At 50.0% G+C, this 21,945-nt stretch overlaps 1 non-coding gene and 1 pseudogene across 1 annotated transcript; one reads left to right on the top strand and one right to left on the bottom strand.

Annotated features, from left to right (window-relative positions):
• Nucleotides 1–1,396: 1,396 nt before the first annotated feature.
• On the bottom strand, nt 1,397–1,468 carry TRNAD-GUC. The gene has a single exon. It is a non-coding gene; the product is annotated as a tRNA-Asp (tRNA).
• Nucleotides 1,469–3,305: 1,837 nt separating this feature from the next.
• The window catches only part of LOC124660276, a 44,354-nt pseudogene continuing 25,714 nt past the window's right edge, over nt 3,306–21,945 (top strand).

Here is a 21,945-nt window from a genome sequence, read left to right as displayed (position 1 = left end):
CCGCGGCGAACGGCTTCGGCCGCGGCAGCCTCACCGTGGCGGAGGCGTGGGCGCCGTACCACGCCCGGTATCCGGCCCCGCCGGACATGCGGCTGCCAGCGGCCGGCGGCCGGAAGATGGCCGTGAACGGCATTGGCATCCCGCCGCCGCCGAAGCCGGACACGCAAGCAATGGCGGGACGCCATCAAGGCCCGTCGGGCTCAACTCACCGCCGAGGAGCGGGCGGATCCGACATGGGCGGCCAAGGACAACGACGACTGGTGGGTCACGTACTTCAAGGCCAAGTACGACGTCGAGATGCACAGCACCACCGGCCTCATCGGCGGGCCCAACAGCTGGAACGGGGAAGGCCGCGCCTCGTTCGGGGCGTTCCGGGCGCACCCTCGAGAACGTCACCCGCGGCCTCCGCAACGGCGCTCCAAGGCTGGAGCTGCCGCCGTCGCCGCCGCCGTCTCCTCAACGCCAGCCGAGGAGGACGACGTACTCGTCCTCCTCGCACTCTTCTTCCTCGGGCCCGGCGCGATCGACGCCGTCCTCGTCGCACCGGTCGGCGCCGTACACCGTTCCCAAACGGGAGGTCAAGGAGGAGCCGGCGACGCCCGTCAACACGAGGCGTGGCGGTAGCGGCAGCCGGGCGGCAGCAAGGGAGGCGCGGCGGCGCCCTCCTCATCCCGAAGCCGGAGGTGAAGGAGGAGCCGGAGGAAGCGCCGCAGCGGCGCTCGCTCGGCGGAGTACGAGCGGCGGCAGCGGCTCATCGCGCCAGCCGACGACCCCGAGGACCGCCTGTGGCTGCGGGCGGCGTTCTTGGCGTCCATGGACGACAAGGACGCCCGGAGGGGCAACCCGGACGCGGCGATCGCCATGTCCATCCGCGACTCCGGCAAGCCGCTGGTGGACCTCACCAACGACGGCGAGGCAGACCAAGCGGCTTGGTGAAGGACGAGCCCGTGGACGAGCCCGTCGACGAGCGCGTCAGGTGGAGGTCGTCACCGACGAGATGTACAACTTCCCAGCAGTACTACGACGCCTCCGGCCGCCGCAAGTGGTTCTAGATTAGGTTTAGTTTTAAAGTTAGTCAAATTTCGTTCGAATCTATGTAAATTTGGACGAATCTAATCGAATCTAGTCAAGTTTAAAATTTGCGAAATTTTGTTTGGGGGACGCGACGTCCCCCAAACGCGGCACGAACGAAACACGTCCCCAAACGCTCAATCCGGCGCGGTTTGGGGGACGCGACTGGAGATGCTCTTAAGGCACAGAGGAAGAGATTAGCAGCTTGGTGCCAACACGAGGAAAAAAATAGCGGAGAATCACAGGTTGCAGCCCAAGATAACAAAAAAAAAAGGAGAAAGATTAGCAAGATGCTGCGAGGAGGACGACGTGCAAACAGGAAAAACGCCGTTGCCGGGGATCGAACCCGGGTCACCCGCGTGACAGGCGGGAATACTTACCACTATACTACAACGACTTGATGTTTACTATACGAATTGGTACTATTTGTTCAAACACTTACCACCTCAAATAAAGTTGCCATGCATGTTCCCAGCATTATGTATCCTAGAATGGTAGTAGCACCTAGATCATTCCCATGAAAATAATGAACTATGTGCTCATTTGCATGTTTCACTTTTATTTTTCATGTGAATTGGAGATCCAACCGTGCATCATGATCATGGTGTTACACAGTGGCGGAGCTCTATTGTAGCCAACCTGGGCAACAGCCCGCCCAACTCAGCCTCAAACAGTGAAGGGTTCGAACTATTTTAGCCTATGAAAGATTTTAAAAGTTCCTTATCTTTGGGCTGGCCTGCTTGGGATTTCAGGAAAATTGGTCTTATATCTGGCACCTTGCTTGCCATGCATTATTCCACTTCCCCAACAATAATTTGTCCATTGCTTAATTACTATGCAGCCAGAATCTACGACTCCATAGGGGTTGTCCAACGAGTCGATGTAATCAGATGAGTGACCGATTAGAATAGAGATGTAAGTGGGATCCCACTTAAATCTCATTTACATTTTATTTTGTCTTTTGTAGTGCTAAATTTTCAAAATTTACACCAAGTTACACAATATGAACAATAACTGGGACTTAATTAGGTGGGATTTCATTTGATATCTTATGTTATAAGAGTTTCCGTGAACTTTAGAATAATTTAACACGATAAAGAGAGTGCCGGTCGACATGTGTTGTGTGCCACTTAAAAAAAGAACATTGCGAGGCAGAGTACATCGTGGCCATGACAGCGGCATAACAAGGCATCTAGCTCTCTGGTCTGCTTGCAGATCTCACCAGAGAGGAAGTAGCTCTGACGACAATCAAGGTGGACGACAAATGTCATTTCACTCTACAAGAACCCGGTGTAGCATGATCGCAACGAAGACATCGAGGAACCACTACAGCAGACAATGCTTCCTTGAAGGCAAGATCATCGTCGAGTTCACCGGCATGATCGGGCAGATTGCGGACATCCTGACGAAGCCCCTTGGGCGTGTTCGATTCCAGTAGCGCGACAAGATTGTCATTGTTAAAATAAACCAGAGCAACAGCGCGACAAGAAATATTGGTGATTTGCTACTTGCTAGTATGATAAACCCTGCTGCTAGGTGTTAGGCGTTGTATTCCGTCAGATTAGACTAAGCCGTTTCTAGACGTTTTCAGTTAGTGTTTAGGTTGTTTGTAACAACATTGAGCGAGTCGTGCGGATCACGGTCGGCTCGTGGGATGGCACGAGAACCACGGATCATGGGCGACGTTTTTTTCCCTTTGTACTGAGTATAAACGGCAAGAAGAGATCGAAGAAACGTTGCAGAAGTTTGAGCAACACAAAACCTCCGTCTCTGTTCGTTGTTCATCAGAGTTGTTCGATCGTTGATCCTACCTCTAGGGGGCGACTAAAATGTTTCGGCCTCCATGGGCGTGGGCCACTTGACAAATTCGCCAAAAAGGCAAAACATGATATTGATGTAAGATTCAGTGAGTAAGCTGTGTAGCTATTTCGCGTCCATGGCGACGCTCAGTGTGGCTGGCCCGCGTGGGAAAGAACGGCTGGGAGAGCTTTGCCCGCGTGGCTGCGTACATGTCGCAATAAAGTTTGCAGCTGAGCCGGTGATCCATTAATCGCTGGCACGCTGCGGCGGTGTGTCCAGTACTCCAGTGTCCTCATCGGCGAGCTCAATCTCCCCCTAGTAGTTATAAAGGTGTTGCACAGGTCACATACTAGCAAGTAGCAACTCACGAATATTTCATCAGCTACTAGCTCTAGCTAATCTCGCATTCGTGGTCAGTGTTCCGGATCGAGCCAATGGCGGCCACGACCGATGAATCGGGAGCTATCGGCGCGGCTCTCGGGAGCGCGGTCTCATCGCCGCCGGCGTCGGAGGCGGCGAACGGGAAGGACGCCGAGAAGCTCCGGTTCATCGAGGAAATGACCTCTGACGTGGACTCGGTGCAGGAGCGAGTCTTGGCCGAGATCCTCGCCCGGAACGCTGGCGCGGAGTACCTCAGCAACTGCGGCCTCGACGGCCACACCGACCGCGCCACGTTTCGGGCCAAGGTGCCGGTGGTGTCGTACGACGCCCTGCAGCCGTACATCCAGCGCATTGCCAACGGAGACCGATCGCCCATCCTGTCGACGCGCCCCGTCTCCGAGTTCTTCACCAGCTCGGGCACGTCCGCCGGCGAGTGCAAGCTGATGCCCACCGTCGAGGACGAGCACGACCGCCGCCAGATGCCCTGCTCAATGCATGTTTCGTACTCCCGTAGGTACATGCCTGGGCTTGACAAGGGGAAGGGCCTCTACTTCTTTTTCGTGAAGCCGGAGACGAGGACGCCGAGTGGCCTCATGGCTCGCCCTGTCCTCATGAGCTATTACAAGAACGAGCAGCAGAAGAAGCGTCCGTACAGAACCTACCGCAGCTACACCAGCCCGACGGCGGCCTTCCTTTGCGCGGACGTGTTCCAGAGCATGTACGCGCACTACTAGAAAAACAGGCTTCGGGTGAGCCCCATAAGTCGCGACGCTGCAGGAACCGCGACTAATGGTACCTTTAGTCGCGGTTCGGGAGGCGAACCGCGACCAAAGGCCTGGGCCCAGGGCGCTCGGTGGCCAGCCGTTGCACGTGGGGCTTAGTCGCGGTTGGCCAGGCCAACCGCGACTAAAGTGCTCGAAGGCTTTTAGTCGCGGTTGGCTAGAGCCAACCGGGACTAAAACCCTCCCCTATATATACCCACCCAGCAGCCAACACTTAGCCATTTGGTGCCATTCTCTTCACAAGCTTCACAAGTGGGTGTTAGGTTTGCTTTTGGTTCCTCTTATGCACATAAGGTGTTTGATGAAATGCCCCAAGAGCATGAAACAAACATGATATGAAGTGTTGGAGCCACACTTGAGCTTTCTCATTTATTTTTTCCTCCTCGATCGCGGTTAGCAACTTGAACCTTTGATGTGTCGTTGATAAAATGTGCATGTGTGTGTAGTTCATTGTTTAATTTATATTGTTTGTAGCTAGTTAGTTTAACAAATGCATGATGGTTAATTATATATTTTATATTATAATAATGCAGATGAATCGACAATGGATGTACGGTAACCGACTCTCCGGCGAGTTCAGTACGGGTTTGAAAGATTTCCTCGTAGTGGCTAATGCGAACAAGCAGGGGGGGTTTTGTTATCTGTCCATGTGTTAAATGTAAGAATCAGAAGGGTTACTCTTCCTCAAGAGATGTTCAGCTGCACCTGCTTCGGCACGGTTTCATGCCAAGCTATAATTGTTGGACCAAGCATGGAGAAAGAGGGGTTATAATGGAAGATGATGAAGAAGGGGACGATTTCATCGATGAAACCTATCTTGCTCATTTCGGTGATACTTTCATGGAGGATGCTGAAGGTGAAGGGGAAGGTGAAGGGGAAGGTGAAGAAGAGGCACGTGATGATCCCGTTGATGATCTTGGTCGGACCATTGCCGATGCACGGAGACGCTGCGAAACTGAAAAAGAGAGGGAGAATTTGGATCGCATGTTAGAGGATCACAGGAAGGCGCCGTACCCCGGATGCGATGATGGTCCGAAAAAGCTGGGCTGCACACCGGATTTGCTGAGATGGAAGGCACAGGCAGGTGTAGCTGACTCGGCATTTGAAGACTTGCTGAAAATGTTGAAGAATATGTTTCCAAAGAATAACGAGTTGCCCGCCGACGACGTACGAAGCAAAGAAGGTTGTCCGCCCTCTAGGTTTAGAGGTTCTCGAAGATACATGCATGCATCAACGATCGCATCCTCTACCGCGGTGAATACGAGAATTTGAATGAATGCCCGGTATGCACCGCATTGCGTTATAAGATCGAGGCGATGACCCCGGTGACGATGTTGAGGGCCGAAACCCGGGAAGAAGGTTCCCGCCAAGGTGATGTGGTATGCTCCTATAATACCACGGTTGAAACGTCCGTTCGAGAACAAAGAGCATGCCAAGTTGTTGCGATGGCACAAAGAGGACCGTAAGTCGGACGGGGAGTTGAGACACCCCGCAGATGGAACGCAATGGAGAAAGATCGACAGAGAGTTCAAAGATTTTGCAGCTGACGCAAGGAACATAAGATTTGGTCTAAGTACGGATGGCATGAATCCTTTTGGCGAGCAGAGCTCCAGCCATAGCACCTGACCCGTGACTCTATGCATCTACAACCTTCCTCCTTGGTTGTGCATGAAGCGGAAGTTCATTATGATGCCAGTGCTCATCCAAGGTCCGAAGCAACCCGGCAACGACATCGATGTGTACCTAAGGCCATTAGTTGATGAGCTTTTACAGACTGTGGGGCAGACCTGGTGTCCGTGTGTGGGATGAGCACAAAGAAGAGGAATTTGACCTACGAGCGTTGCTTTTCGTAACCATCAACGATTGGCCTCGCTCTTAGTAACCTTTCGGGATCAGTCAAATAAGGGATACAATGCATGCACGCACCGCTTACATGAGACCGAAAGTGTACATTTGCCAAATTGTAAGAAGAACGTGTACCTTGGGCATCGTCGATTTCTTCCGAAAGGTCATCCAAGTAAGAAAGAAAGGCAAGCATTACAACGGCAAGGCAGATCACCGGCCGAAGCCTCGCGGAACACACTCGGTGCCGAGGTATTTGATATGGTCAAGGGTTTGAAAGTCATCTTTGGAAAGGGTCCTCGCGGACAATCGGTTCCGAAGGGAGCCGACGGGCACGTAGCCATGTGGAAGAAGAAATCTATATTCCGGGAGCTAGAATATTGGAAAGTCCTAGAAGTCCGCTCCGCAATCGACGTGATGCACGTTACGAAGAATATTTGCGTGAACATCCTAAGCTTCTTGGGCGTGTATGGGAAGTCAAATGATACAAAGGAAGCACGGCAGGACCAAGCAAAGTTTGAAAGACCCCGATGACCCGCATCCGGAACGGTTTCAAGGTCGTGCCAGCTACGCTCCGACCAAAGAAGAGAAGGTCATCTTTTTTGAATGCCCGAGCAGTATGAAGGTCCCGTCGGGATTCTCGTCCAATATAAAGGGAATAATAAACATGGCGGAGAAAAAGTTCCAAAACCTGAAGTCTCACGACCGCCACGTGATTATGACGCAATTGCTTCCGATTGCTTTGAGGGGCTCTCGCCGGAAAATGTTCGAGTAGCCATTGTGAAGCTATGTGCATTCCTCAATGCAATCTCTCGTAAGGTAATCAATCCGAAGTTCTACCACGGTTACGTAACGATGTGATCCAATGTCTTGTCGGCTTCGAGTTGGTGTTCCCGCCATCCTTCTTCAATATTATGACGCACCTCCCGGTTCACCTAGTCGATGAGATTTCCATTCTCGGTCCCGTATTTCTACACAATATGTTCCCCTTCGAGAGGTTCATGGGAGTATTAAAGAAATATGTTCGTAACCGTGCTAGGCCGAAGGAAGCATCGCCAAGGGCTATGGAAATGAGGAGGTAATTGAGTTTTGTGTTGACTTTGTTCCCGACCTTAAGCCGATTGGTCTTCCTCAATCGCGGCACGAGGGGAGACTAAGTGGAAAAGGCACGATCGGAAGGAAATCAATGATATGTATGGACGGCCATTCTCTCGACCGAAGCACACCACACAGCTTCCGACCAATTCCAGCTTGGTGGCTCCGTACTTTGAGAAACACAAGAATATTTTACGCTCGGACAACCCTGGGAAGCCAGAATCCTGGATTAGGAAGGCCCACATGGAGACTTTCGGCAGTTGGTTGAGAAAACATTTAATGAGTGACAATAAGGTTGTAGATCAGCTGTACATGTTGGCCAAGACACCATCTTCGACTATAACGACTTTCCAAGGGTACGAGATAAATGGGAATACATTTTACACGATCGCCCAAGATAAAAAAAGCACCAACCAAAACAGTGGTGTCCGCTTTGATGCAGCAACCGAGAATGGGCAAAAGGTCACATATTATGGTTACATAGAGGAGATATGGGAACTTGACTATGGACCCTCCTTTAGGGTCCCTTTGTTCCGGTGCAAATGGTTCAAGCTAACAGGAGGTGGGGTAAAGGTGGACCAGCAATACGGAATGACAATGGTGGATTTCAACAATCTTGGTTATCTTGACGAACCATTCGTCCTAGCGAAAGATGTCGCTCAGGTTTTCTATGTGAAGGACATGAGTAGCAAACCGAGGAAACGGAAAGATAAGAAAACGATCGGTACATCATGCGATGATCCAAAGCGCCACATTGTTCTTTCAGGGGAAAAGAAACATCGTGGGAGTGGAGGACAAGACAGACATGTCGGAAGATTATAATATGTTTGCTGAAATTCCGCCCTTCAAAGTGAACACCGACCCAAGCATTAAGTTAAATGATGAGGATGCTCCATGGATACGGCACAATCGTAAGCAAGCAGGGACACAAGGGAAGAAATGATGTGTAATAATTTATTGTACCAAACTTTGTTGAATGAATCATGTGAATTATATTACCCGTGATGTGTTTGGTGTCCATTTTCGAATGATTCAATTGACTCGAGATAGCACCGATGATACATGAAATTTGGAGTGACTAAGTCATACTCCTGCATACATGAAATTTGGAGTGACTAAGTCATACTCCCGCATATAGGAAATTTGGAGTGACGACTAAGTCATACTCCCGCATACATGAAATTTGGAGTGATTTAGTCATACTCCCGCCTAGGCGTATAATATGCATACTCGTAGTCTTCATAGCCGCCGCCGTTGTACCGGTAGTCGTCGCCTTCTAAGTTGCCGGCGTCGTCGTCGCTGCTCGTCGTCGGCTGTCGTCGGGCGGCGCTCGTGGCTCGAACTGAGGGTAGCGCAGGCGAGGGATATCGCCGGCCGTGATGTAGTCCATGACGCTCTGCAGAGTCCGGCCGTACCACCATAGCCGACGGCCGGCCTCGTGGAAGTTTCCAGGAGGCAGACCGTCCTCCTCATACGGTGGCAGAAGAAATTTATCAAGTTTCCAGGCGAGGCGCCAACAAGTCCACCCCCGTACGGTGGTGGTGGTGGCGGTGGCGGTGACGGTGGCGGTGGCGGTGGCGGTGACGGTGGCGGTGGCGGTGGTGGTGGTGGTGCTTCACCTAATACACCTCATTCACGTCAGCCGACGCCGCCCCCCAGTCCTCGTCCGGCGGGTGATCAGACACCGGTACCGCCCCCCAATCCACCTCCGCGAAGAAGCGAAGCAGTCCTGGGTTATTAACCCGGACCCTTACGTACCTAAGAAAACAAAGGTACCGGAGGTATCATCGAAGCCTCTCCCCACGAGGCCTTGGGAAAGTAGTGCCGAGGAAGTCGAGGCGGGCGCGGCTGCTGATTTAGAGAAATGGAAGGCGAGCGTCAAGAAGAAAATAGAGGGCGAGCCCAAGCCAGTATATTCTGACAAGGACAAGCAGTGGGCTAACTCATTTTTGAACACACCGTCCCAAGCCGCGAAGAATCTCCCTGACGACTATGAGCGTGAACTTCGTACGCAAGCACTCAAATTCAGGAGGGCGCAGGAGAAGCAAAAATTAGAAAGTGGGAAAGAAGTTGCCCAGCTCGGGGAACAAAGTAAACAATCGATCGCCCCGCTCATAGTGCAAGCCGCCGATCCGGATGACCCCGAAATCATAGCAGCTGCGGCAGCACATGGATTGACTGTAGCGAGTGCCACAGAACAAGCGGCCAACTTAGGTATCACTCTTCGTGCAGTGTTAGGCCTTGATGAGGCGCCAAAGAAGGACGTAGTATTTACATATGTGGAGAATGGGCCTCTCGTCGAGCCTGCGCAGGAAAAGGATCTACCTCCACGAATGAAAGGTCTGCTAATTTGGTACAAGGGTTACATAAAACTTAAAAACGCCAAAGACTATATTTATGCGGAAGTTAGACCTGAGCATCACTTCAAACATTACTCTATAACAATTCATCGGAATGAATTGTTCCAGCTGTTCAATCTGCGCGAGCTCGACAAATCTATCATCAGTTGCTATGTTCTGTAAGTGATTTATTAATTTCTACCCCATCTCGTTCATTGCCTGCACTATATATATATATATATATATTGTCCTAACTATCTTGTTGTGTACGCTATTATGCAGATTGAAGAAGCGGGAAATGCGAATAAGGCTCATCCATGATGTTGGGTTCATTGACCCACACATCGTTAATTCACATGTGTTAGAACACTACCCCAAGGACGTGGAGGAAGACCTGTGGCGGTTTCTTATAAAACAGGAACTCAAAAGTGATATTCTATTTCCTTACCATTTTGGGTGAGTGTTTCTGTCTTGAGCATATTCTCTTTTGTTTACTCCATGCATGGTATGTGGCTAATCGATGAGTTATGCATGACTGTGCGTGTATCGTGTCCGCAGGTTCCACTCGGATTCTGCTAGTAATTCAAATTCAGAACTCCACGAGTTCTCGTCCACGACTCTCCGAATATGGATTCGGCGCTTTGGGCCGACATGAGAAAAATGATGCAAAAGTAATTATTTTCATTCATTTGCGCTCTATATCGATCGGCCTATTTAGTTCATCATTTCCTAATATCAAAAGTAATTATTAATAACTCTCTTGTTCATTTAATTTTCTTTGCCTCGTAGGGTTTGGAGACGGTTCGTAGATCAAAAGGTCGGTGAATTAAAAAAAGAGCTACATTTTAAAAAGGCAAAGCCTACGCCTGGGGATATTCAGCCACCGGGGACCAATCTATGTGGATACTATGTTTGTGAGAGGATCCGGAGATACACCACTGAGCGGGAGCCGTCTGAGAACAACCTCAAGAGGATTAACCTCCGGGCGACGCTTAGTCCAGAAGCTCGCTTCCGACCACTTCAAGAGGAACTAGCTGGATGGTTGGCGAACCAAGTCATCGATCCTAAAGGAGAACACTATGTAGAGGACGATGAACTTTATATGCACTTATAAATTATGTATAGAAACTTGTTCAAAATTGTATATGTGGTCATCCGATATTGAATATATATTGTATATTCCTCTTGAATTCTTTTTGGTTCTAATATCAAATTTGTTTGAAATTGTACATTCATATGCATGTATACCGTAGAATATGTGAAACTCCTTCAAAATTAAAATAAAACACAAAAGAAATAAAACAATACAACTTAAAAGGTAACCAGGTTAGGGGGGGCTAAAACCCTAAACCTGCGGCGGCCTTTAGTCGCGGTTGGCGAGAAGAACCGCGACTAAAGGTCCTCCGCCCTGGCGCTCGCCTGCCGCCCACGTGGACGGGCCTTTAGTCGCGGTTCGTAAGGAACCGCGACTAAAGGGGGGTACCTTTAGTCGCGAACAATAGGTCGCGGTTGCGCAACCGCGACTAATGGCAGTTGCGCACCGCGACCGATGACCATTTTTCCACCAGTGGCGCAGATGCTGTGCGGCCTGTGCCAGCGCCACGACGTGCTCCTCCTCGGTGCCGTCTTCGCCGCCGGCCTCCTGCGCGCCATCCGCTTCCTCCAGCTCAACTGGGAGCAGCTCGCCGCCGACATCGAGGCCGGCACTCTCACCCCACGCGTCACCGACGCGTCCGTGCGACAGGCGGTAGCCGGCATCATCCGGCCAGACCCCGACCTGTCGCAGTTCGTACGGGACGAGTGCTGCAACGGCGACTGGGCCGGCATTGTCACCCGCATTTGGCCCAACACCAAGTACGCACTACTGTACGGTCCATATTTAGGGGCATTCAAAAGTGCCCCAGCCAAAGTGCCCCTAATTATTTTTATTTTTAGGGGCACTATGAAAAGTGCCTCGAAAGCTTGTGTCCCTAATTGAAATAGGGGCACTTTGAATGAAATGCTCCAAATACATTTAGAGGCAGTTTGGAAAATGCCTCTAAAGGTTTTAGGGGCAGTTTAAAAAATGCCTCTAAAGGTTTTTAGGGGCAGTTTGAAAAATGCCTCTAAAGGTTTTTAGGGGTAGTTTAAATTTTGCCTCTAAAGATTTTTAGGGGCAGTTTGAATTTTGCCTCTAAAGGATTTTAGGGGTAGTTTGAGATTTGCCTCTAAAGGTTTTTAGGGGCAGTTTGAGATTTGTCTCTAAAGGTTTTTAGGGGCGGTTTGAGATTTGCCTCTAAAGGTTTTTAGGGACACTTTGAGATTTACCTCTAAAGGTTTTTAGGGGCACTTTGAGATTTGCCTCAAAAGAATTTCAGAGGCAATTTGAAATTTGCCTCTAAAGGTTTTTAGGGCACTTAGTGTTTTGCCTCTAAAGTATTCAATCCTGTAATACATATACATAATCCAGAAGTCTATATATCACACCACAACAAATTTGTAATACATGTAACTTCACAACATTCTAAATATCAGATTTTCAACTAAAAGTTGTACTCCCTCCAGCCCAATTTAGATGACTCAGCCTATGCTCAATTATCATTTTGTCAAAACCCCCTCGCGAGTTCAATTCTTCTCAGCTGTGGTCCTCAAATCAAAATCAATCTTGATCCCGACGTCCACGTCCCGCGCCAGAGCTCTGTCCCCGTCCGGCGCCGCGCCGGAGCTGCAATCGCATGCTCTCCGTCCGCGACCGCTCCAGGACCAGAGGAGGCAGGGCCTCCAGAACCAGAAGCAGAGGAGGCGGGGCCTCCATGGAGCAGAGGCGAGCTCCCCCACCGGCCGGGCGGCCGGGCCGGCCCCTGCATCTAGCAGCTCCCTTGCTGCCCGCTCTGCCTCGCCCACCGGCCTCCACTCAACAGAGCGTGCGTGGTGTTCCTGAACGAACGGCCGCATCCGAGGCCTGGCAAGGGCGTCACCAACACCTGCGAGGTCTACGATTAAGCTGCAAGAAGTCGCACAGATTTAAGACATCCTATGAGAACTCAGCAGTGTTACATTCTCCATGTAAAGAGGTAACCAAAAATTCATCATGCCACATGCAGAGATCTGAGAAAGACATGTTGAAATAGGAACAACGATGGTGCATTATCAAAGCAGATGGCAGGTTTCAGCCAGACCTACCGCTTGCACTCCCTCATCTTCCCAGTGAGCTCCTCCAGTTGCTTGGACTGCCTGTTAGAGTCCTTGATCTTGTCAATCTTCTGGAACCAATTCCTGCAGCAAACAAAAAAAATCCCCCGTAAGAATCAGTCAACCAGAAAGGAAGCAACCAGGCATAGTTTGAGCACGAGTTGGTTGTACCTGGCTATAGGTTACATGTGCCCTAATAAGGAAACATATGGGCCATGGCGAAAGCCCGGGCGACAACAGCTTGGAAGATGCCCCTTTTTTAGGTTACAGATTCAGTACTCTATTTTACGACCTCCTGTTTGGTTATGTTCTAGTGTACCTGGCTATAGGTTACATGCTGTAATAAAGAAACACATGGTCAAAATCTGGATACAATATGGATGATTCCTTGGCAAAATTCAAAAGATCATACCAAATAGACTATGTTCCAATTGGCTTTGATGTCTTTGTTTAGATGATCTATACTCGGATCCATTGCACTGTTACCTGTGCCATTAAGATGCTTTCGTAGAAACAGAAACAGAAACATATAGAACGTACGCATAGGAATGCAACGTGCTAGCCCATGCATGCAACAACGGGAGGCAGCCGGCGCGGCGAAGCGCGCATGTCCGTCTAGTATGCTGCAGGAATTCCTTGAGGGTGCTGAGCCAACTGGCTTCATGTACCCAAGGTGCAAAGTCTCTTTTATTACTTTGTTTAATATCCTCAACTGAAGTGGAGGGCCTTTTTCAGTTCCGAGATGATTCTACTGACACTATCTTACCTGCCAGTTTACTTCTGCGTGAAACATGGTATGCATTTTTCAGTATTGTCAATGTTCAGTATATAAAATAGAATCTATGTATATATGTTCGTTATGGTTAGTTTTCTACTCTTCTGATGATGCTGATAATTGATAAACAAAGCATGTGGCAGTTGTTCTTGTTTGATGTGTATCATGTACTACTTACCCATTCTACGATTTGTCACTTGTTGTGTGGAGTCAGTCAGGTTGTACATAAGCCACTGAGAAATTCATTGAACTAACATTGGTTGCTCTATTTGGATTTCAGTTCATTAGATCATTTAAAAAAGCAATTTACATTCCTTGAAGAGCATTTGAGAAGGGATCAACAGTTGGGCTGCTTGATAGGCAACATACTTCGTTACCAAGGTACGATATTGTCCTTGCTTTTCTATATGGTATGGTTGGACCTTATTGAATTGCAGAGCTAAATGTTTGATTATCTATCGCCATGTTACCTCCACAACTCTGCGGCGTCATATTTAGAGCGTGCACCTAGGACATGGATATCTATTTTCCATAATAGAAGTGTTCTCGTGCACCTAGGACATGGATATCTATTTTCCATAATAGAAGTGTTCTCTTTGTATTTAAAAATTGCTAGCTAAGCCTGTCACATTAGGTCCTCAAGCATCCATCTGTACTGATAAATTATAAATATGTAGTATTGTTCCTATTTAAGTTTTTATGATGCAATCTGCTTGTAGACTTTATAGGGTCCGACTATGTGATTGGCCAACATGATTGATGCTTAGTTTGCTTATTTCGTTAATTGTAACCTGCACATTTTACAATCTAGCCAAACTGAACTCACATGGCGTGCCTTTTCACAGGAAGTAGAGAATGAGATACATTAGACATGTTTGCTGATTTGTTCTGATGTTATGGTCCTTTTAGTCTTACTGACTTGAGCTTGTATGTATATTGTATAGGTCACGACAGAGTGAGGATGTCATTATTGGAATCAGAACTCGAGAATATCTTGATGTTATGAAAAACAACATGCTCGAGGCCTATGTCGAGCTTCTTATATTACATGAAGTGTTATATCTGTGCTCGTTCTTATGCAATTTGTTTATCCAATGATGTAGCTAATTAATTTGATTTGCTTTTCATTGGTCATCGGCCTCACTTGTCTAGTACTAGTTATTCTGGTTCAATTATCAGTCGTAGTTTTACGAAGGATATACGATATAAATGTACAAACATATATTGAAGAGTGAACAATTTTTGAGCTTATGTGGAATGTATGCAATTTTGGATGCATCGTATATAAATGAATTAATTCTGTTACATTATTGAAGATTGAATAGTTTTTGAGTTTATATTGAATGTATGCAATTTTCTGGAGGCATATACAAATAAATTCTGGTTATATAATTTTTTTTAATTCGTAAGAACTTAGTAGTGACAGGCAATACAATGTGCTTGTCATTGGTACGGATATTGTAGTGATGGGCAAGACGATTACGCCTGTCATTGATAACATTACCAGTGACGGGCATTCTGCCTGTCACTAGTAACCTTTTACCAGTGACTGCATACTAGTGACGGGCAGCTTGCCCGTCACTGGTAAGGCAAAAGGGCCCGTCACTGGTAAGCATTTCTGCAGTAGTGTGGTTTGTAGGAATTTAAGTGTTTCAATTATCTGTTTTTATTACCAGATGTTTATGCCTGTTGTTTCTGTAGTTTCGACATAATTTGATGTTGTTTAGTAGGCAATCATATTATTTATAACTGAGCACTTGAATTTTTTGTTGTTCGGTCTATAGAATTTGGGGCACTTGTCAAACTGCCCCAATAGATATATACCAATTGGGGCACTTCTCCAAACTGCCCCAATAGGTATATACCAATTGGGGCACTTCTTCAAACTGCCTCAATATGTATATACCAATTGGGGCACTTCTCCAAACTACCCCAATAGGTAAGGCATTAGAGGTATTTTGGCCAAAGTGCCTCTAAAGGGGGGTATTTAGGGGCACTTTGAAAAGTGCCCCAGGGCAAAGTGCCCCTAAAACCCTACCGTGTAGTAGTGACGTCGATGTGATAGTCACCGGCGCCATTGCGCAGTACATCCCGATCCTGCGACACTACTGCGGCAACCTGCCGCTGGTGAGCGGCACGTACGGATCCTCGGAATGCTACTTCGGCATCAACCTCCGCCCGCTCTGCGACCCGTCTGAGGTGGCGTACACCGTCATGCCCAACATGGGCTACTTCGAGTTCCTCCCCGTGGACGACGACGACAAGGCCGCCGGCGACGGCGAGGCGGCGTCCAGAAAGCTCGTGGACCTCGCCCGCATGGAGGATGGGTGCGAGTACGAGCTGGTGATCACCACCTACGCCGGGCTGAACCGGTACCGCGTCGGCGACGTGCTCCGCGTGGCGGGGTTCCACAACGCCGCGCCGCAGTTCCAGGTGGTGCGCCGCAAGAACATGATGCTATCCACAAGCTCGACAAGACGGACGAGGCGGAGCTGCAGCGCGCCGTGGAGCGGGCCTCGGCGCTGCTCCGCCCGCGCGGCGCGTCCGTGGCGGAGTACACCAGCCACGCGTGCACCAGGCGCATCCCGGGGCACTACGTCATCTACTGGGAGCTGCTCGTCACCGGCGCCGCGGTGGACAAGGAGACCCTCGACGGGTGCTGCCTCGAGATGGAGGAGGCCCCGAGCATAGTGTACGAGCGAGCCGGGTGGTGGACGGCCCCATTGGGCCGCTCGAGATCCGCGTCGTCCGTCCCGGCACCTTCGAGGAGCTCATGGACGATGCTATCTCACGCGGCGCCTCCATTAACTAGTACAAGGTGCCCCGCTGCACCACGCTCCCGCGCATCGTCGAGCTTCTCGACTCGTGCATCGTGTCCAGCCACTCCAGCCTTGCCCTGCCGCGCTGGACACCGGTGCGGCGTTCCTGATAAATAAAAATGAACTCCCAATGTGAAGCATCCTGAATAATTGGAGATTTTTCTCTACTAGGATGATGAAGAACCCTAGCTAAGATATTGTAAGAACAAGACAATAATTTTGGGTATTATGGCCTTCTATTGCTTTCCTTCACAACTCAGTTGGCTCATATAGTGTGATAGTTTTTTTTGCGGGTAATATAGTGTGATAGCTTATAGAGCGGGTAAAACCTTATAACTTATCAAAGTGTCTTCCAGCGCTTAAACCCTAATCACTGACCGGTGTCATGTCAGCTAGAGATTTGAGGTGAGAGTTGACTGGCTGTCACCACTCATGGATGCGTGCCGATGATCACTGGTAAGTGTCAGGCTGTCACCACTCAGGCGCTCCTCCGCCATCTTATCCTCGGCGATCTTCTTCGGCTTCACCTTCTTCTTCCCGACGGTGGCCGTGGCAGGCGTGTCGGCGGAATTCATCGCTACTTTCCACACCATTTTCATCATGCAATTGTGCGTCGCTCCGAAGAATTGGGCGTTGTAAGCCGAGGTTGTAGAGTAGTATTCTCCACTAGAAGTTAGGTTTCAAACAATGGAGTATTCATTCTACTCAAGTTGTTGAGCTCCTTCCAAAGGCGGAGGTACTCCTGAATGTGAGCAACGGTCAAGTTGGCATCCATCTTGATTTTCGCGATCCAAGCGTTATTATGTAAGGCTTGCTTGACACTCCATTTTTTCCTCGCGGAAACCGTATAAATGAGGGGTGCAATATCTTTGGGGGCCTTGTTATATCCATGTTTTACATTGATTTATGTGGATTTACCAATGATCCTCTTTATCTAGGTTATAATGTTTCATCCCAAGCCTACCTACCCGGCGATGAGCCTCGCTCCGCTCGTCAGAAGTTAGCCTTCCTTTAATATAAATTTGGAGCACAATATAACATAATCGGTCAACAACAGTTGTGTTATGGCTGTGTTATGGCGGTGACCAATCCCATAAGATATGCCAAGGTCACAAGCACGTGTAGCTAGAATGATCCCTCAGGGATGGAGTGCCTAAGAACATCTCTAGCAGACACCGCATCAGACTTCCATCCGCATAATAACCGGCGTTTTACTGGTTTGGATGAAAAAGGGCCAGTCGAGACACCGCATCAGACCCCCATACCAAAAAAAAAATCCGGGCCATCCAGTTTCGCGCCACGGAAATCTCAAGTTCCCGGTTTCGTGAGGCTTTGCGAGCGCGAACCCCATCTCCTCCCCCGCGTTGGCACGAAGGACCATTCAGCTCCTCCCTTTCCCGCTTCCGCCCCACCACCCGCCCCCGATTCCGCCGCCTCCACCCATCTTTGGCCTCTACAGCAACGCACTCACACCGAGATGGAAGCCCTCAACCCGCCGCCCCTCGCGGACTAGGCCTCGCCGCGCGGATCGACCAGACCCACCGCTGCCGGATCTAGCGCCGCCGCAACAGCCGCCATCGAGGAGCTCGTGGTTGACGGCGCACAATAAGCTGTCCTCCCTAATAGCAACCGTAAGCGGCAGGGGCAGCACATCGTCACCTCCCCACCCGCTGCTGCTACTCCTCCTGCTCCGACCAAGCGGATGAAGAGGCTGGGAAACAAGCCGCCGGTGCAGAAGAAGTCGGTGCCGAAGAAGCCCGGTGCGAAGAAGCCAGCTGACGCTAAGATGCCATCGTTGACAGCTTTGACGGTGACGATGGCCAAGGCGCCGTTGGCATCGGCTATTGCGCACAAGGTGGTCAACAAAAGTCCCGCTGTTGATGTTGCGCCGGAGTCATATGTTGACATGCTCAACGACACGTCTGTCGAGATCGATTTGCCGTCGCTCATGGATTATAAACTGCAACAACGACATAGAGGAGGGACTCGAGGGCGATGAGTTTGGGGAAGATGAAGACGAGGAAGGTGACTTGGAAGAGATAGAAGAGGGGGTGTTCGATGGGGCGGTGACCAAGGCGAAGGGGAGAGCGATCTGGACCGGCAACTACATCGAATTTGAGGACGTGATCTTGATCAGGGCTTGGGAGGTGGTTTTGATGGATGCCATGACCGGCACGGATCAAACCGGCAAAAGGTATTGTCAACGCATCGAGGACAAGTTCTTCCAATTGATGACACCTCTGTCTTCTACTCCAACTCGCTCCTACCGTTCACTCCAAGGCTGATGGGATAGCATCAAGACAGCGTGCATCCGGTGGGCCGGTTGCATCGAGGCCGTGAGGAATTCGCCACCGAGCGGCATGCGCCGAGGAGAGCCGGGCCATGGCGGAGCTCATCGTGGCGGAGAATGTGACGATGATGATGAACCCGGCTCACATGGATGAGTTCCATCTTGAGTGGTGGAATATATATGCGAAGATGGAGATCTTGACGCGACGGAGGGAAGCTGCACGCGCTGCCATGTCTACCATGAGTGGTGCCCGAGGTGATGATGCTACGGCGAGGGGTGGCGGTCATGTGGATGCGCCGGCAACCGATGGTGATGCTTGATGATGTGATGTTTGATCCTCTTTTGGTGTCGTGTTTCATGTATGATTGAGTACTTTGAACAATCTGTTTACATGATTATGTTGCTACATTTGAATATTATCGAATGATTTGCATAAACCATGTGTTTCCCGTTTTAGTTTGCGGGCTGACAAACTGTCGCCTGCAGCTAGCAAAACGCGTTTAGAGTGACGTGAATAGGCGTATTTGAGATTTGTGGTTTGGGGTTTCTGCTAGAGATGGTCTAGAGCAAACCTCTCGTGAGCTGAAGTAGCAGAGGTAATGGCTGGGAAATCAAATCCTGGCCGTGGGACGTTCAGCAGTGTGTCCGATTCGTATTGAAATCCAAAAGATACCGATTCGTGTTCATGTGGAACTGTATATGTGATCGACAGAATACGGTCTCTCTCCCCTGACCGAATCAGACAGCTTGTGTTATTTCATCCTTAAAAACTTACGAGTTGGCATTATTTCTGTGCGCAACGCTGATTTTTGACCTAGGGTGGGTCAGATTATAGTGCATAGCTTCTCCTTCCTGCCGCCAGACGTGGATACGGCAGCCATCATGTCCGGAGACACGTTGTCGTCGTCCAGCGAATTCCGGATGCCGGAGCGAACTTCTCAGTCTGCGACACAGGACTGCAAGCGGCCGTCGGAGCCTCCATGGGCGTCGCTGCAACACGATTTGGTTCGTCCGGTGGCGTCTCGCTTGCTGGCCCAAGACTGGTTCGACTACGTAGGCTTCCGATGCGTCTGCGCGCAATGGCGCTCCGCCACGGACTGCCCGCGTGGCCGCGGCGTGGCCGACGTGCGGTTCCACCCACGGCGCCGGATGATGTTCCCGGAGGGCCGCGGCCTCTACCCCGGCCACCCCGACCTTGGAGACCACATCCGTTTCTTCAACCTAGACTCCGGGCGTTCGTCCGGGCCGAGGCTTCCGCTGTTCGAGGACCACAGCGTTCTCGACTCGATCAATGGCCTTCTCCTCCTCCCGGCGGGACGACGACACGGCGATCCGGCTCCTCAACCCTTTCACGCACGACATCGTCGACTTCCCACCGCTCAACACCCTTGCTACCGTGCTGGGGCTACAGAGCTTGAGGTCTGTATCTACTTCGGCTACTTTCTTGCGACAGGGCATCACTGTCATGCTTGCCTTCAATAACTCGGTTTACGCCGCCGTTGCTACACCCCAAGACGAACAATGGACTATGGTAAGCTGGATGGCCCCGATTCCACAATCGTATGGGCCAGTGCAGATACAAGATAGACTATACATGGCTAGTAACGTTCTTATCTATGGAAGCGATACGAATATTTACGAGATGGGGGCACACCTGCTGGATGGGCCAAAGCTGATCACCGTTGTAGTCTGCCCGGGTTGCCAATGAGCAGGCAAGAAGCGGCCGTCCGCGCGGATCACCCCACACAAGTCCATCTCAGCCGTGCGAAGGAAGCCCATCCAACGACCCTCGCGCCCCCAAAAGTCCAAAGAAACACAAGCTACGCATCCTACACAGCCTAGACTTGCCCGTCTCCTCCACTCCTCCAAGCAAAACGCATCAATGCACGCACCGCACAAGTTTCAAAAAAGAAAAGAAAAACTCACGCACCGCACCCAACCCTCCTCTTGCTAGCTGCTGGATCCCCTTTCTCCCTCAATCAAACTCCCCTGCCTCGCCTCGCCGCCGATTTCCGCCGATTCCCTCGGTGGGAAACTATCTTGCATGAGGCTCACCTCCGCCTCTACCGACGCCGGAGCACAGGGCCGCTCCGCGCCGCCAGGGAGTCCACTCAACGCCGCCCACCCAATTTCCTACCCGACGCCGACGGTGGAACACAGGGCCGCTACTCGTCGTCCCCACCCACCGGCCGCGCGCCGCCAGCGACGGATTCACCGTCGACCACCCCCACTTCTCCTCGGCTGGTAACTCCATTACTTCTCCTCCTCCTCCCAGTCTTCTTCCTTGGGTTGCTGCTCTGCTAATGCCCGGGTCATCCCTCCCTCCCCTTGTGCTTCGATTCGATGCAGTAGCTCTCTCCATGCTCCACACCCACGACGAGGACGGCCAGATCGAAAACACTTTAATTTTCCCTTCGCCTGGGCTGCCCTACACTCCAATCTCGACCTCTAGGGACAAGTCGTCCAAGTCCAACTCAACCACCATGACCACCAGCACAAGGTCCTTTTTATTTTTCTTTTCTTCTTCTTTCCTCCTTTTTTCCATGTACTAAAATTAAATTGTGCATCTCGTGATCCAGTTGCACCTTACATACTGTGCATACATTTTCTAGCTTCAGGTTACTGCTGCGGATCCGGATCCACTATGCAATCCACTTCCTGCAAGTTTCCGAGCACCCTCCAAACCGCAAGGTTACCACCGCCGCAACCATTCTCACATCACAGCACCAATGTTTGATACTATGATTTTGAAGCATTCACCAAGTTTACTAAAATTAATCTCTAGCTTCCTCGTCTTGCTTCCCATGTGGGTACCTCACTAACTATAATCCTTGTGCTTCATTTTGACGAAGACAACTGCTGTTGCTGCCGCCATCCGTGAAACCGTAGCCTAGCACCGCAGACGGTTGAGGTACAAGGAGGAGATGAACCTGGCTGCGCTTGCTGCTGCGATACACCAGCGGTTCCTGCCACTCTACATGGCCCCCAACCCCAAGGTTATCACCGCCACCATTCAAGCATCATATCACCACTGTCTGATTTCAGTTCCGAGGCATTGCTGTATAATTAAATCAAACCGCTTCCTCTGGTGTGCATGTGTATGTACCAAGAAAAAAAAGGTTTCGTCTGCCCACGCATTCAAAATGTTTAGTTTCGAAAATATGTTCAGTTATTTCCACTGGTCTTTTGAAACACTAATTTGGCTATCTCTAATGTTACATTCTCGTTACCTGGAGGTTCAAACTGTCTTTTCAAATGCAGGCACTGATCCATTTTTTCTTCAACATTAACAACTTGTAGCAATCTGATGGGTTGCACAAAATTTGGGTCCTTTCCTTAAATTCTTTCCGACTGTAAAGTAAGCATAACAAAGAAGTTGGATGTAGCAGCTCGCCTTGGCCTTTATATGTGTTTTTTGAGAGAACATAATTTAGCTTTGACTTGCAAGTGAGCAAATACGAGTTCCTTTTGCATGTTCTCTACATCACTAACTTTAGCTTGCATGTATTGCTAAAAGCATCATCTTAATTGTTCACTGTGACCATAATACCTGGTTCTTCTACATGGTTTCCGAATCACT

The sequence above is a fragment of the Lolium rigidum genome, chromosome 6 (assembly GCF_022539505.1).
Source record: "Lolium rigidum isolate FL_2022 chromosome 6, APGP_CSIRO_Lrig_0.1, whole genome shotgun sequence".
Classification (NCBI taxonomy): Eukaryota; Viridiplantae; Streptophyta; class Magnoliopsida; order Poales; family Poaceae; genus Lolium; species Lolium rigidum.
Note: the sequence above shows the minus strand (reverse complement) of the source record. Positions and strands in the feature narration are given on the sequence as shown.